Here is a 12,077-nt window from a genome sequence, read left to right as displayed (position 1 = left end):
TCCTCCAACTCTCTGTAAGCTAACCCCCTGTAGTATAACACCCTGTAATTATAACACCCTGTAACATAACACCCTGTAATTATAACACCCTGTAGTATAACACCCTGTAATATAACACCCTGTAGTATAACACCCTGTAGTATAACACCCTGTAGTATAACACCCTGTAATATAACACCCTGTAATATAACACCCTGTAATATAACACCCTGTAATATAACACCCTGTAATATAACACCCTGTAATATAACACCCTGTAACATAACAGGGTGAGGGTAAGCATTCTGTGCTGAGTTGAGTTCATTCCTATCCTTGAGTTTTGGGGTTTCAAATTTGGGGTGACGTATGGTGAGAATGACCCATAATGATCAGAGCACTGCCTGGGAGGAGGACAGTTCAACAGAAGCTTCACTTGATAAGACTGACCCTAACAGAGGAGAGCAGCAGGCCGGTCAAACTGAGGCACTAACACTGTAGTCTCCCACCACCAGGATGCCATCCAGCACCACGGAGAGCAACACAGTTACTGTCTGACTGGAGACATTCAACTGCTGKTGATGATGCCTTCAATCCCAGCTAGCTAGTTTATGCTGGCTAGCTGACAACAACAGCAGCATGAAGCTAGTTAAAACTTGTAAAAGAAAGTGATGTTTATTTCGATGGATGAGGGAGAAATAATATTGGTCACAATCTGGATGTCACCGTGACAATTAGCTAACGTAACAACAAGCCGGTGCAAAATAAATGTGAATGACCAGTACAACGGTGTTATATCGAGGTGGTTGCCGACAAGTTGCTTCAAACCAGGCAGATCTAGGCTGTCACGTGTCACCGGCAGTAGCTATCGTGGCCAATTTGTTCCATCCCACTTGATTATATTTTGGATAGTAGGATAGCAGCCTACACGAGAAAAGAAAATGTAATATTGGTACTCATCTGGAATTCACCATGATATAGTCTACTGCTCAATGGGGAGAGTTTCACCGTGATACAGTCTACTGCTCAATTGGGAGGAGCTTCACGTGATAGCAGTCTCTGTCATGGAGAGTTTAACTGTGATAGACAAGGTCTATCTGTCATGGGAAGTTCAACCATGATATAGTCTCTGCTCAATGGGGAAGTTTTCACCGTGATATAGTCCTACTGCCTCAATGGGGAGAGAGTTTCACCGTGGATACAGTCTACTGCTCAATGGGGAGAGTTTCACGTGATATAGTCCCTGCTCAATGGGGAGAGTTTCACTGTGATCAGTCTACTGCTCAATGGGGAGAGTTTCACCGTGATAAGTCTACTTGCTCAATGGGGAGAGTTTCACGGATCAGTCGTACCGCGTCAAGGTGCTATGTCGAGATGGGGAGTTTCACTGTGAATAGTCTACTGCTCATGGGGAGAGTTTTACCGTGATACAGTCTACTGCCAATGGGGAGAGTTTCACCGTGATAAGTCTACTTGCTCCAATGGGGAGAGTTTCAACCAGTGATACAGTCTACTGCTCAATGGGGAGAGTTTCACCGTGATATAGTCTACTGCTCAATTGGGGAGAGTTTCACCGTGATACAGTCTACTGCTCAATGGGGAGAGTTTCACGCGTGATACAGTCTACTGCTCAATGGGGAGAGTTTCATCCATGATCACAGTCTACTGCTCAATGGGGAGAGTTTCACCGTGAATAGTCTACTGCTCAAATGGGGAGAGTTTCACACGGATACAGTCTACTGCTCAATGGGGAGAGTTTCACCATGATATAGTCTACTGCTCAATGGGGAGAGTTCATCCATGATACAGTCTACTGCTCAATGGGAGAGTTTCACCGTGATATAGTTAGCTGCTCAATGGTGGGAGAGTTTCCACGGATACAGTCTACTGCTCAATGGAGAAGTGTTCACGGATATAGTCTACTGCCAATGGGGAGAGTTTCACCGTGATACAGTCTACTGCTCAATGGGGAGATTTCACCGTGATACAGTCTACTGCTCAATGGGGAGAGTTTCACCGTGATAATAGTCTACTGCTCAATGGGGAGAGTTTCACGTATATAGTCTAACTGCTCAATGGGAGAGTTTCACCGTGATATAGTCTACTGCATCAATGGGGAGAGTTTCACACGTGATATCAGTCTACTGCTCAATGGGAGAGTTTCACCGTGATATAGTCTACTGCTCAATGGAGAGTCCCATGATATCTACTCTCATCGGGAGATTTACCGTGATACAAGTCTACTGCTCAATGGGGAGAGTTCACCGGATATCACCGAGTGTATCACTGAGATCGTGATCTGCTCAATGGGGAGAGTTTCACCGTGATACAGTCTGACGTGCTCAATGGGGAGAGTTTCACCGTGATACAGTCTACGCTCAAGGGGAGAGTTTCACATGATACAGCTACTGCTCAATGGGGAGAGTTTCACATGATACAGTCTACTGCTCAATGGGGAGAGTTTCACCGGATACAGCTACTGCTCAATGGAGAGTTTCACGTGATAAGTCTACTGCTCAAGGGGAGAGTTTATCAGGTAGTACTGCTCATGGGGAGAGATTCACGTGATAAGCTACTGTCAATGGGAGAGTTTCACGGATACAGTCTACTGCTCAATGGGGAGAGTTTCACCGTGATATAGTCTACTGCTCATGGGGAGAGTTTCACCGTGATATAGTCCTACTGCTCAATGGGGAGAGTTTCACCGTGATACAGTCTACTGCTCATGGGAGAGTTCACCGTGAACAGTCTACTGCTTCAATGGGGAGAGTTTCACCGTGTAATACAGTCTACTGTCATGGGGAGAGTTCACCGTGATATAGTCTACTGCTCAATGGGGAGAGTTTCACCGTGATAAGTCACTGCTCATGGGGAGAGTTTCACTCGTGATACAGTCTACTGCTCAATGGGGAGATTCCACCGTGATACAGTCTACTGCTCAATGGGGAGAGTTTCAACTGTGATACAAGTCTACTGCTCAATGGGAGAGTTCACCGTGAATAGTCTACTGCTCAAGGGGGAGTTTCACTGATATCAGTCTACTGCTCAATGGGGAGAGTTTCACCGTGATATAGTCTACTGCTCAATGGGAGAGTTTCACCGTGATACAGTCTAGCCTGCAATGGGGAGAGTTTCACTGTGATACAGTCTACTGCTCAATGGGAAGATTTCACTGGTGATACAGTCTACTGCTCAATGGGGAGAAGTTTCACCTGATATAGTCTAGCTGTCAATGGGGAGAGTTTCACCGTGATATACAGTCTACTGCTCAATGGGGGAGTTACACCGTGAACAGTCTACTGCCAATGGGAGAGTTTCAACGTGATACATGCTACTGCCTCAATGGGAGAGTTTCACCGTGATAACGTCTACTGCTCAATGGAGAGTTTCACTGATACAGTCTACTGCTCAATGGGAGAGTTTCACCGTGATATAGTCTACTGCTCAATGGGGAGAGTTTCACCGTGATATCAGTCTACTGCTCAATGGGGAGAGTTTCACCGTGATAGTAGTCTATCTGCTCAATGGGGAGAGTTTCACGTGAATAAGTCTACTGCTCAATGGAGAGTTTCACCGTGATACAGTTAACTGCCTCAATTGGGGAGAGTTTCACTGAACAGTCTACTCTAATGGGAGAGTCACCATGATACAGTCACTGCTCATGGGAGAGTTTCACCGTGAATAGATCTACTCTGCTGCCAATGGGGAGATGTTCAGCAGTGATTATAGTCTGTCAAGTGGAGAGTTCACTGTATGTCTACTGCTATGGGGAAGTTTCCACCGTGATACAGTCCACTGCTCAATGGGAGAGTTACTGTGACTAGTCTACTGCTCAATGGGGAGAGTTCACACGTGATACAGTCTACTGCTCAATGGGGAGAGTTTCACCAGGATACAGTCTACTGCTCAATGGGTGAGAAGTCTATCTTCTCACGTGATACAGTCTACTGCTCAATGGGGAGAGTTCACCATATAGTCGTACTGCTCAATGGGTGAGTTTCACCGTGGATATAGTTCCGCTCTACTGCCAAGTGGAGAGTTTCCGCGTGATATAGTCTACTGCTCATGGGGAGAGTTTCACGTGGATACAGTCTACTGCTCTACAGTGGGAGAGTTTCACCGTGATACAGGTCTACGCTATGGAGGTCCTAACAGATGCCATGGGAGAGGTCTGTCACAGTGATTAAGTCTACTGCTAATGGGGAGAGTTTCACCGTGATTAACCTTCGTCACTGCTCAAATGGGCGAGTTCACAGTGAGGTATAGTCTTACCTGGCTCAATGGGGAGAGTTCCCTGTGATAAGTCTACTTGCTTCAATGGGAGAGTTCACCGTGAACAGTCTACTGCTTCAACTGGAGAGTTTCACCTAGATACAGTCTACTGCTCAATGGGGAGAGTTTACGTATACGCCTCGTAGGGAGGGTTTAATAACAGTCTACATGCTCAATGGGTAGAGTTTTCACCGGATAAGTCTACGCTCAATGGGGAGATTACCGTGATTAGTCTACTGCTAGGGAGCACCATGTGTTGCCAGGGTGAGTTTCACGTGATTATAAGTCTACTGCTTCAAGTGGGAGAGTTTCACCGTGATAGTAGGTCTACTGCTTCAATGGGGAGATGTCTTCACGGAAGGTCTACTTGATCAAGATGGAGAGTTCGTCACCGGTGATACATATACTGCTCAAGGGGAGAGTTTCACCGATGATACAGTCTACTGGCTCAATGGGGAGGAGTTTCACCGTGATTAAGTCTTACTGTCAATGGGACGAGTTTCCCCATGAATATATTCATAACCTGCTCAATGGGGAGAGTTTCCCTGATACAGTCTTAACTGCTCACTGGGTGAGAGGTTCACGTGATTACAGCTTACTCGCTCAATTGGGAGAGTTCACCCGATACAGTCTACTCATGGAAGTTTCGTGCATCAGCTCATGGAGAGTTCCGTACTGCATGCTAACATGGGGTTTCTATATCTTGCTCGAATGGGAGAGTTTCACGTGATAAAGTCTAGCTGGGCTCAATGGGAGGAGTTTCACCGTGAATAGTCTACACTCAAGGGGAGAGTTTCACCGTGAATCAGTCCTCTGCTCAATTGGGGAGAGTGTCACCGTGATACAGTCTATGCTCAATGGGGAGAGTTTCACCATGGTATAGTGAGTCTACGTTCTCAAGTGGGAAGAGTTCAGTAGGATACAGCTCTACTGGCTCAATGGAGTTCCTGATCCATGCTCAAGGCGCTAAGTTTCACCAGGTGATCCACAGTCTACTGCTCAATGGGGCAGGTTTCACACGTGATATAGTCTACTGCAAGTGGGAGAGTTTACGCGGACTACAGTCTACTGCTCAATGGGAGAAGTTTCACAGATCGTGATAGCATCTACTGCTCAATGGGGAGATTGTCACCGTGATATTATCTACTGCTACAAGGGAGTTTCACCGTGAATACGTCTACAGTTCAATGGGAGAGTTTTCACCAGTTAGTCTTATGCTCAAATGGGAGAGTTTCACCTGTGAACAGTCCTTACCTGCTCAATGGGGAAGAGTTCACCGTGATATAGTCCTACTGCTTGCACTGGGAGAGTTTCACCTGTGATACAGTCTACTGCGCTCAATGAGGGAGAGTTTCACCGTGATGTAGTCAACTGCTCAATGGGGAAGAGTTTCACTGTATAGCAGTCGTACTGCCATGGAGGTTTACCTATGGGGATATAGTTCTACTGCTCAATGGGGAGAGTTTCACCGTGATAACAGTCTACTCTCAAGTGGGAGAGTTTCACTGTGATACCTCACTGCTCAATGGGGAGCGTTTCATCACCTGGATACATCTACTGCTCAATGGGCAGAGTTTCAGCATGATAGAGTCTACTGCTCAAAGTGGAGAGTTTCACCGTGATACAGTCTACTGCTCAATGGGAGAGTTCACTGTGATACAGTCTACTGCTCATGGGGAGAGTTCACTGGTAACAGTTATCTGCTCAATGGGAGAGTATCACCGTGATACAGTTACGCTCAATTGGGAGAGTTTTCACCTTGATACAGTTGACTGCTCAATGGGGAGATTCACGTGATACGTCTACTGCTCAAGTGGGGAAGTTCAATCAACCTTTGAGTGAGTCTACGTGGCCTTCAATGGGAGAGTTTTTCACGTGATAAGTTACTGCTCAATGGGGAGAGTTCACGTATACAGCTACTGCTCAATGGGAGAGTTCATCCGGTGATACAGTTACTGCTAATGGGAGAGTTTCACGCATGATACAGTCTACTGCTCAATGGGGAGAGTTTCACCATGATACAGTCTAGCTGCTCAATGGGGAGAGTTTCACCGTGATTAAGTCTACTGCTCAATGGGGAGAGTTTCACCGTGATATAGTCTACTTGCCAATGGGGAGAGTTTCACCGTGATACTAGTCTACTGCTCAATGGGGAGAGTTTCACGTGATACAGCTACTTCTCAATGGGGAGTTTCACCGTGATACAGTCTACTGCTCAATGGGAGAGTTTCACCGTGATACAGTCTACTGCTCAATGGGGAGAGTTTCACCGTGATGATACGTCTACTGCTCAATGGGGGAGTTTCACAGTGATATAGTCTACTGCCTCAATGGGGAGAGTTTCACTGTGATAATATGTCTACTGCTCAATGGGGAGAGTTCTACCGTGATACAGTCTACTGTCAATGGGGAGTTGTCACCGTGATACAGTCTTCTGCTCAATGGGGAGAGTTTCACTCACGTGTATAAGTCTACTGCTCAATGGGAGAGTTTCACCGTGATATAGTCTACCTGCTCAATGGGGAAGTTCACCGTGATACAGTCTACGCTAATGGGGAAGTTTCACGTGATACAGTCTACTGCTCAATGGGAGAGTTCACCGTGATACAGTCTACTGCTCATGGAGGTGAGTTTCACCCGTGATTAGTCTACTGCTCAATGGGGAGAGTTTCACCGGATATAGTCTACTGCTCAATGGGGAGAGTTCACCGTGATATAGTCTACTGCTCAATGGGAGAGTTTCAACTGTGATACAGTCTACTGCTCAATGGGAGAGTTTCACCTGATATAGTCTACTGCTTCAATGGGTCACCGTGTGTTCTGCCTGCCTTCCCCTTATCCTCCCCTCTATAGCCTTTCCGACTTCTCTCCCACCTCGTGTCCTTTTTTTGGGAGAGTTTCACCGTGATATATTCTACTGTCAATCGGTGAAGAGTTTCACCGTGATATAGTCGAGTTCCACTGGCTCAATGGGGAGAGTTTTACCGTGTATACAGTCTACTGCTCAATGGGAGAGTTTCACCGTGATATCAGTCTACTGCTCAATGGGGAGAGTTCACCGTGATATAGTCTACTGCTGAATGGGGAGAGTTTACATGGAATATGTCAGCTGCTCAATGGGGAGAGTTTCACCGTGATTACAGTCTACTGCTCAATGGGGAGAGTTTCACCGTGATATACGTCTACTGCCAATGGGGAGAGTTTCACCGTGATATAGTCTACTGCCAATGGGGAGAGTTTCCACCGTGATACAGTCTACTGCTCAATGGGGAGAGTTTCACCGTGATATAGTCTACTGCTCAATGGGGAGAGTTTCACCATGATACAGTCTACTGCTCAATGGGGAGAGTTTCACCGTGATATCAGTTTTACTGCTCAATGGGGAGATTTCACCGTGATATAGTTAGCTGCTCAATGGGGAGAGTTTCACCGTGATATAGTCTACTGCTCAATGGGAAGAGTTTCACGTGATACAGTCTACTGCTCAATGGGGAGAGTTTCACCGGTGATAAGTCTACTGCCTATGGGAGAAGTTTTCACCGGATACGAGTCTACTGCTCAATGGGGAGAAGTTTCAACCGTGATTATAGTTTACGTGCTCATGGGGAAGAGTTTCACAGGATACAGTCTACTGCTCAATGGGGAGACACAACACAGGGCAGTGTGCTTTGCTCTGCTGCGATGGGATAGCTAATAGGGCTCGCCAGTAAGGACAGAGAAGTAGCTAGATAGTGGTAGCTCAATATCAGGCAGTAAGGAGAGGAGAAGTAGCTAGATAGTGTAGTCCAATATCAGGCCAGTAAGGAAGAGAGAAGTAGCTAGATAGTGTAGTCAATATCAGGCCAGTAAGGAGAGAGAAGTAGCTAATAGTGTAGTCCAATATCAGGCCGTAAAGGAGAGAGAATAGCTAGATAGTGTAGCCTATCAGGCCAGTAAGGGAAGAGAAGTAGCTAGATAGTGTAGTCAATATCAGGCCAGAAGGAGAAGTGAAAGTAGCTAGAAGTGTAGTTCAATATAGGCCAGTAAGGAAGAGAAGTAGCATAGTGTGTCAATAATCAGCCAGTACAGGAGAGAGAAGTAGCTAGATAGTGTAGTCAAATACAGGCAGTAAGGAGAGAGAAGTAGCAGATAGTGTAGTCAATATCAGGTCAGTAAGGAGAGAGAAGTAGCTAGATAGTGTAGTCAATATCAGGGACCAGTAAAGGAGAGGGACAGTAGCTAGGTGGGTGTGATATATCAGGCCAGTAGGAGAGAGAAGTAGCTAGATAGTGTGTAGTCAATAGCAGGCCAGTAAGGAGAGGGAAGTAGCTAGGTGGTGTAGATAATATCAGGCCAGTAAGGGAGAGAGAAGTAGCTAGATAGTGTAGTCATATCAGGCCAGTAAGGAGACGGAAGTGCTAGGTGGTGTGATAATATCAGGCCAGTAAGGAGAGAGAAGTAGCTAGATAGCGTAGTCAATATCAGGCAGTAAGGAAGGGGAGTAGCTAGATAGTGTAGTCAATATCAGGCCAGTAAGGAGAGAGAAGTAGCTAGATAGTGTAGTCAATATCAGGTCAGTAAGGAGAGAGAAGTAGCTAGATAGTGTAGTCAATATCAGGCCAGTAAGGAGAGGAAGTAGCTAGATAGTGTAGTTAATATCAGGCCAAGGTGACAGCTAAAGCACATGTATTGTACTGATTTCCACCCAAAATGTACAACTATGGCATTAACGTCTACATTTTTGTAAAAAAATATAAATAATACAATTACTCCGATAAAAATTGAATATGATTCTGAACACTCCCCAAGTTTCAAATTCTCCTCTGATTTCTACTTTTTAGCTACAAGCCTTAGCTAGCTAGCTGGGAAGGCTCATCAGGACGACTAACTGAACTGCTAGCTGGAAGGGCTCATCAGGACGACTAACTGAACTAGCACTGCTGGGCCTCATTTCAGGATGACTGACTGAACTAGCTAGCTGGGAAGGGCTCATCCCGATGACTGACTGAACTAGCTAGCTGGGAAGGGTTCATCAGGATGACTGACTGAACTAGCTAGCTGGGAAGGGCTCATCAGGATGACTGACTGAACTAGCTAGCTGGGAAGGGCTCATTAGGATGACTGACTGAAGCAAATCCGTTCAACTCCACTTGACTCTTGCTGCGTGACAGCCATCATCAATTTGGGCACTAGGCGAGTCCGTATAGCTTCTCCCAGCCAGCCGTCGTTCCCAAGCCAATTCCCCAGCCAATTGCGTACACGTGTTGTTCATCAGCCAATCGCACACGCGGACGAAGGAGTCGCTAGCAAAAGAGTTTGCTTATGCTGCAGCCTTCGCTGTAAAATATATCGCGTTGAGGCGGTGCTTCCACTTACCACATTACTGTAGGTGGAGAAAGGAGGAAGGGTGCCACGTCACAGATTAAACAGGTGCCAGGCACAAACATTAGCAGCAGAGCCCAATACACAGCACTATTTGCCTTAACGTTAAACAAGGTTATAATGCATTCAATAATGCCATTTAGACAACAACTCCCTGTTTGAAACAAGGTTTCAAAGAATTGCACAGAAACAGTAAAGGGATTTAAAACTCCAGTGCTACCAAATCAATATCAGAGATTGATTACTAATTGAATTGCATTTATTTATCAAGTTTGAAATAAGCTATGAATTATGAATTGATATTATTTCTACTGAATACTGAACCTTTTCTGTTGACAACTCTTTGGTGACATCTGTCATATTGTACAGCAGTATTTTCCAACTCCAGTCCTCAAGTACCCCAACAGTACACATTTGTGCTGTAGCAAGGACTTGATGATGGAGTAGAATCAGGTGTGTTTGTTCGAGCCACAACAAAAAGATGTGCTGTTGGGGTACTTGAGGACTGAAGTTGGAAAATACTGCTGTACAGTTAACTGTTTAGATGAGGCTCTTTCATACTGTACTCTATGCTGTTTAGATGAGGTTCTGGCATACTGTACACTATACTGTTTAGATGAGGGAACATACAGTAGTGTTCAGAACTGTATCATTCCACTTCAAAATGATCAATTGTATCCTCTGTTCAAAGCTAATTCTGACCTCTAGTGTCAGCGGAGACATTCTAACACCGAATGTAGCCTACATACAGTATTTGCGCTTGACAAGCATGGTATGCTGCATGTGCTTCTCTGGCAGCATAGCCGTCCAGTCGAATTGGGTTCACATCACAGGTAGTAGGTATAGCGCACATGTATTGTGCCCTAGTGCGGTCCCTAAAATAACCCGTAGCCTACAACAAAAAAACAAAAATTGCCTATGTAACCCGATATACAGTGCTGCGTTTTCGCATGGGCTTCACAAATCCCGAGGTAGAAAAGTGCTGTTGAAAACTTAAATTCAAATATAGGCTCACAGATCCGTTAATACAGAACAATGTGCATTAATAACAATGTGAGAAAGATGGATCGATGCGACACATGTCATGTACATTCAAAATGGCACGTTCCACAACATGTCTCCCAAGAACATGAAGTGTAGGATATTCATTGATCTGAACAATCGATAAGTCGTCCACAAATGCACGAATAATCAGTTTAAATACACTGCAATTGTAGAGACAAAGGCACGTTATGGAAAACCGCTCTGAAGATTGTCTGACTGAGTAGTCAATCATACAGTATGTTAGGAGCAGAGGACGTGGCATTTTTTTAATTACTGCTGATTTAGGATTGCCCGAAAAAAAAAAACGACCGTACAAACTTAGATAACAGAACCAACTCTCTTTTTACAATATATGTTGTAGTTTTGTCAAGTTACTTACAGTGACTGGCCGCTAGCGCAGTACTGAGGACGCCGAGCACGGTGAGATTGAAGGCAATGGCCAGAGATGACATTTCCACCTTGCTCGCCACAGATATCCAGGCTTCTGTATATCCTCAGTCTTTGAGTGAAAATAACTCCGATGGTGCCTCCGTGCAGTGTGGTATAATTCCAGCTGCTTCGACTTTACCTCTTAACTACAGAACCATCAAGAGGCAGGTCTGCCAGCGCGCGCACAACATCCTTTCCTAGTACGCTTACTCTGCTGCTGCTGCTGCTGCCAATGCTCCGTCACATCGGTGCGTCTCTCTCTCTCTTTCCTTTTCTCTCTCGCTCGCTCTCTAGCTCTTTCTCATAAAAGCCTTTAATCAATTAGAGTTTATTTTTGCACATTCTGCACGATTTAGCAATGGTATAGCAAGATTGACATATTTTGCATTAGTTATTACAGTTGTTGAAGGTTGCAAAATATTTCAGAGGGACTGGGAAGGAGTGAGGGAATGGGGAGAGAGAGAGACTGGGTAGGGGAGAGGGAGAGGGAGTGGGGAGGGGAAAGGGACTGGGGAGTGGAGAGGGAGTGAGGCCGGGGAAGGGACTGGGGAGGGGAGGGGGCCAGGGAGTGGGGAGGAGAGAGGGACTGTGGAGGGGAGAGGGAGTGGGACTGGGGAGGGGACAGGGGCGGGGGACTCTTCTTAACCAGAAACAACAATACCATGCACTCACTAGCGGTCAAAAGGTTGTTGGTGCTCCAAAGATACGATATGGTATTCTGTGGAGTGGAATTACAGTACAATTCAAAATTAAGCAATTTATTCCACACCAACATTTCCCCACAATGCACCATCATTTACAGTATGCTAGAGTAAAACATTTCAGAGTATTTTACTGTTGCTAATAACCCAAAATACTGTAAAAATAACAGTTTTCCATGACAGTGAATAACAAGCTGCTAGCAGGCCTGGCTCAAATGAATACTTCATACTTCAAAACTACGTCTACCAACTTGTTTGGCTTAATATTGCAGTTTCTCTCAAGATAATGTGCCA

The 12,077-nt window shown here is 45.4% G+C and overlaps 1 pseudogene; it reads right to left on the bottom strand.

The window, feature by feature from the left end:
• Nucleotides 1–11,547, bottom strand: part of LOC111959768 (contactin-associated protein-like 5) — a 155,476-nt pseudogene extending 143,929 nt beyond the window's left edge.
• Nucleotides 11,548–12,077: the final 530 nt, after the last annotated feature.

Source organism: Salvelinus sp. IW2-2015, linkage group LG36 (genome assembly GCF_002910315.2).
Source record: "Salvelinus sp. IW2-2015 linkage group LG36, ASM291031v2, whole genome shotgun sequence".
Taxonomy (NCBI): Eukaryota; Metazoa; Chordata; class Actinopteri; order Salmoniformes; family Salmonidae; genus Salvelinus; species Salvelinus sp. IW2-2015.
Note: the sequence above shows the minus strand (reverse complement) of the source record. Positions and strands in the feature narration are given on the sequence as shown.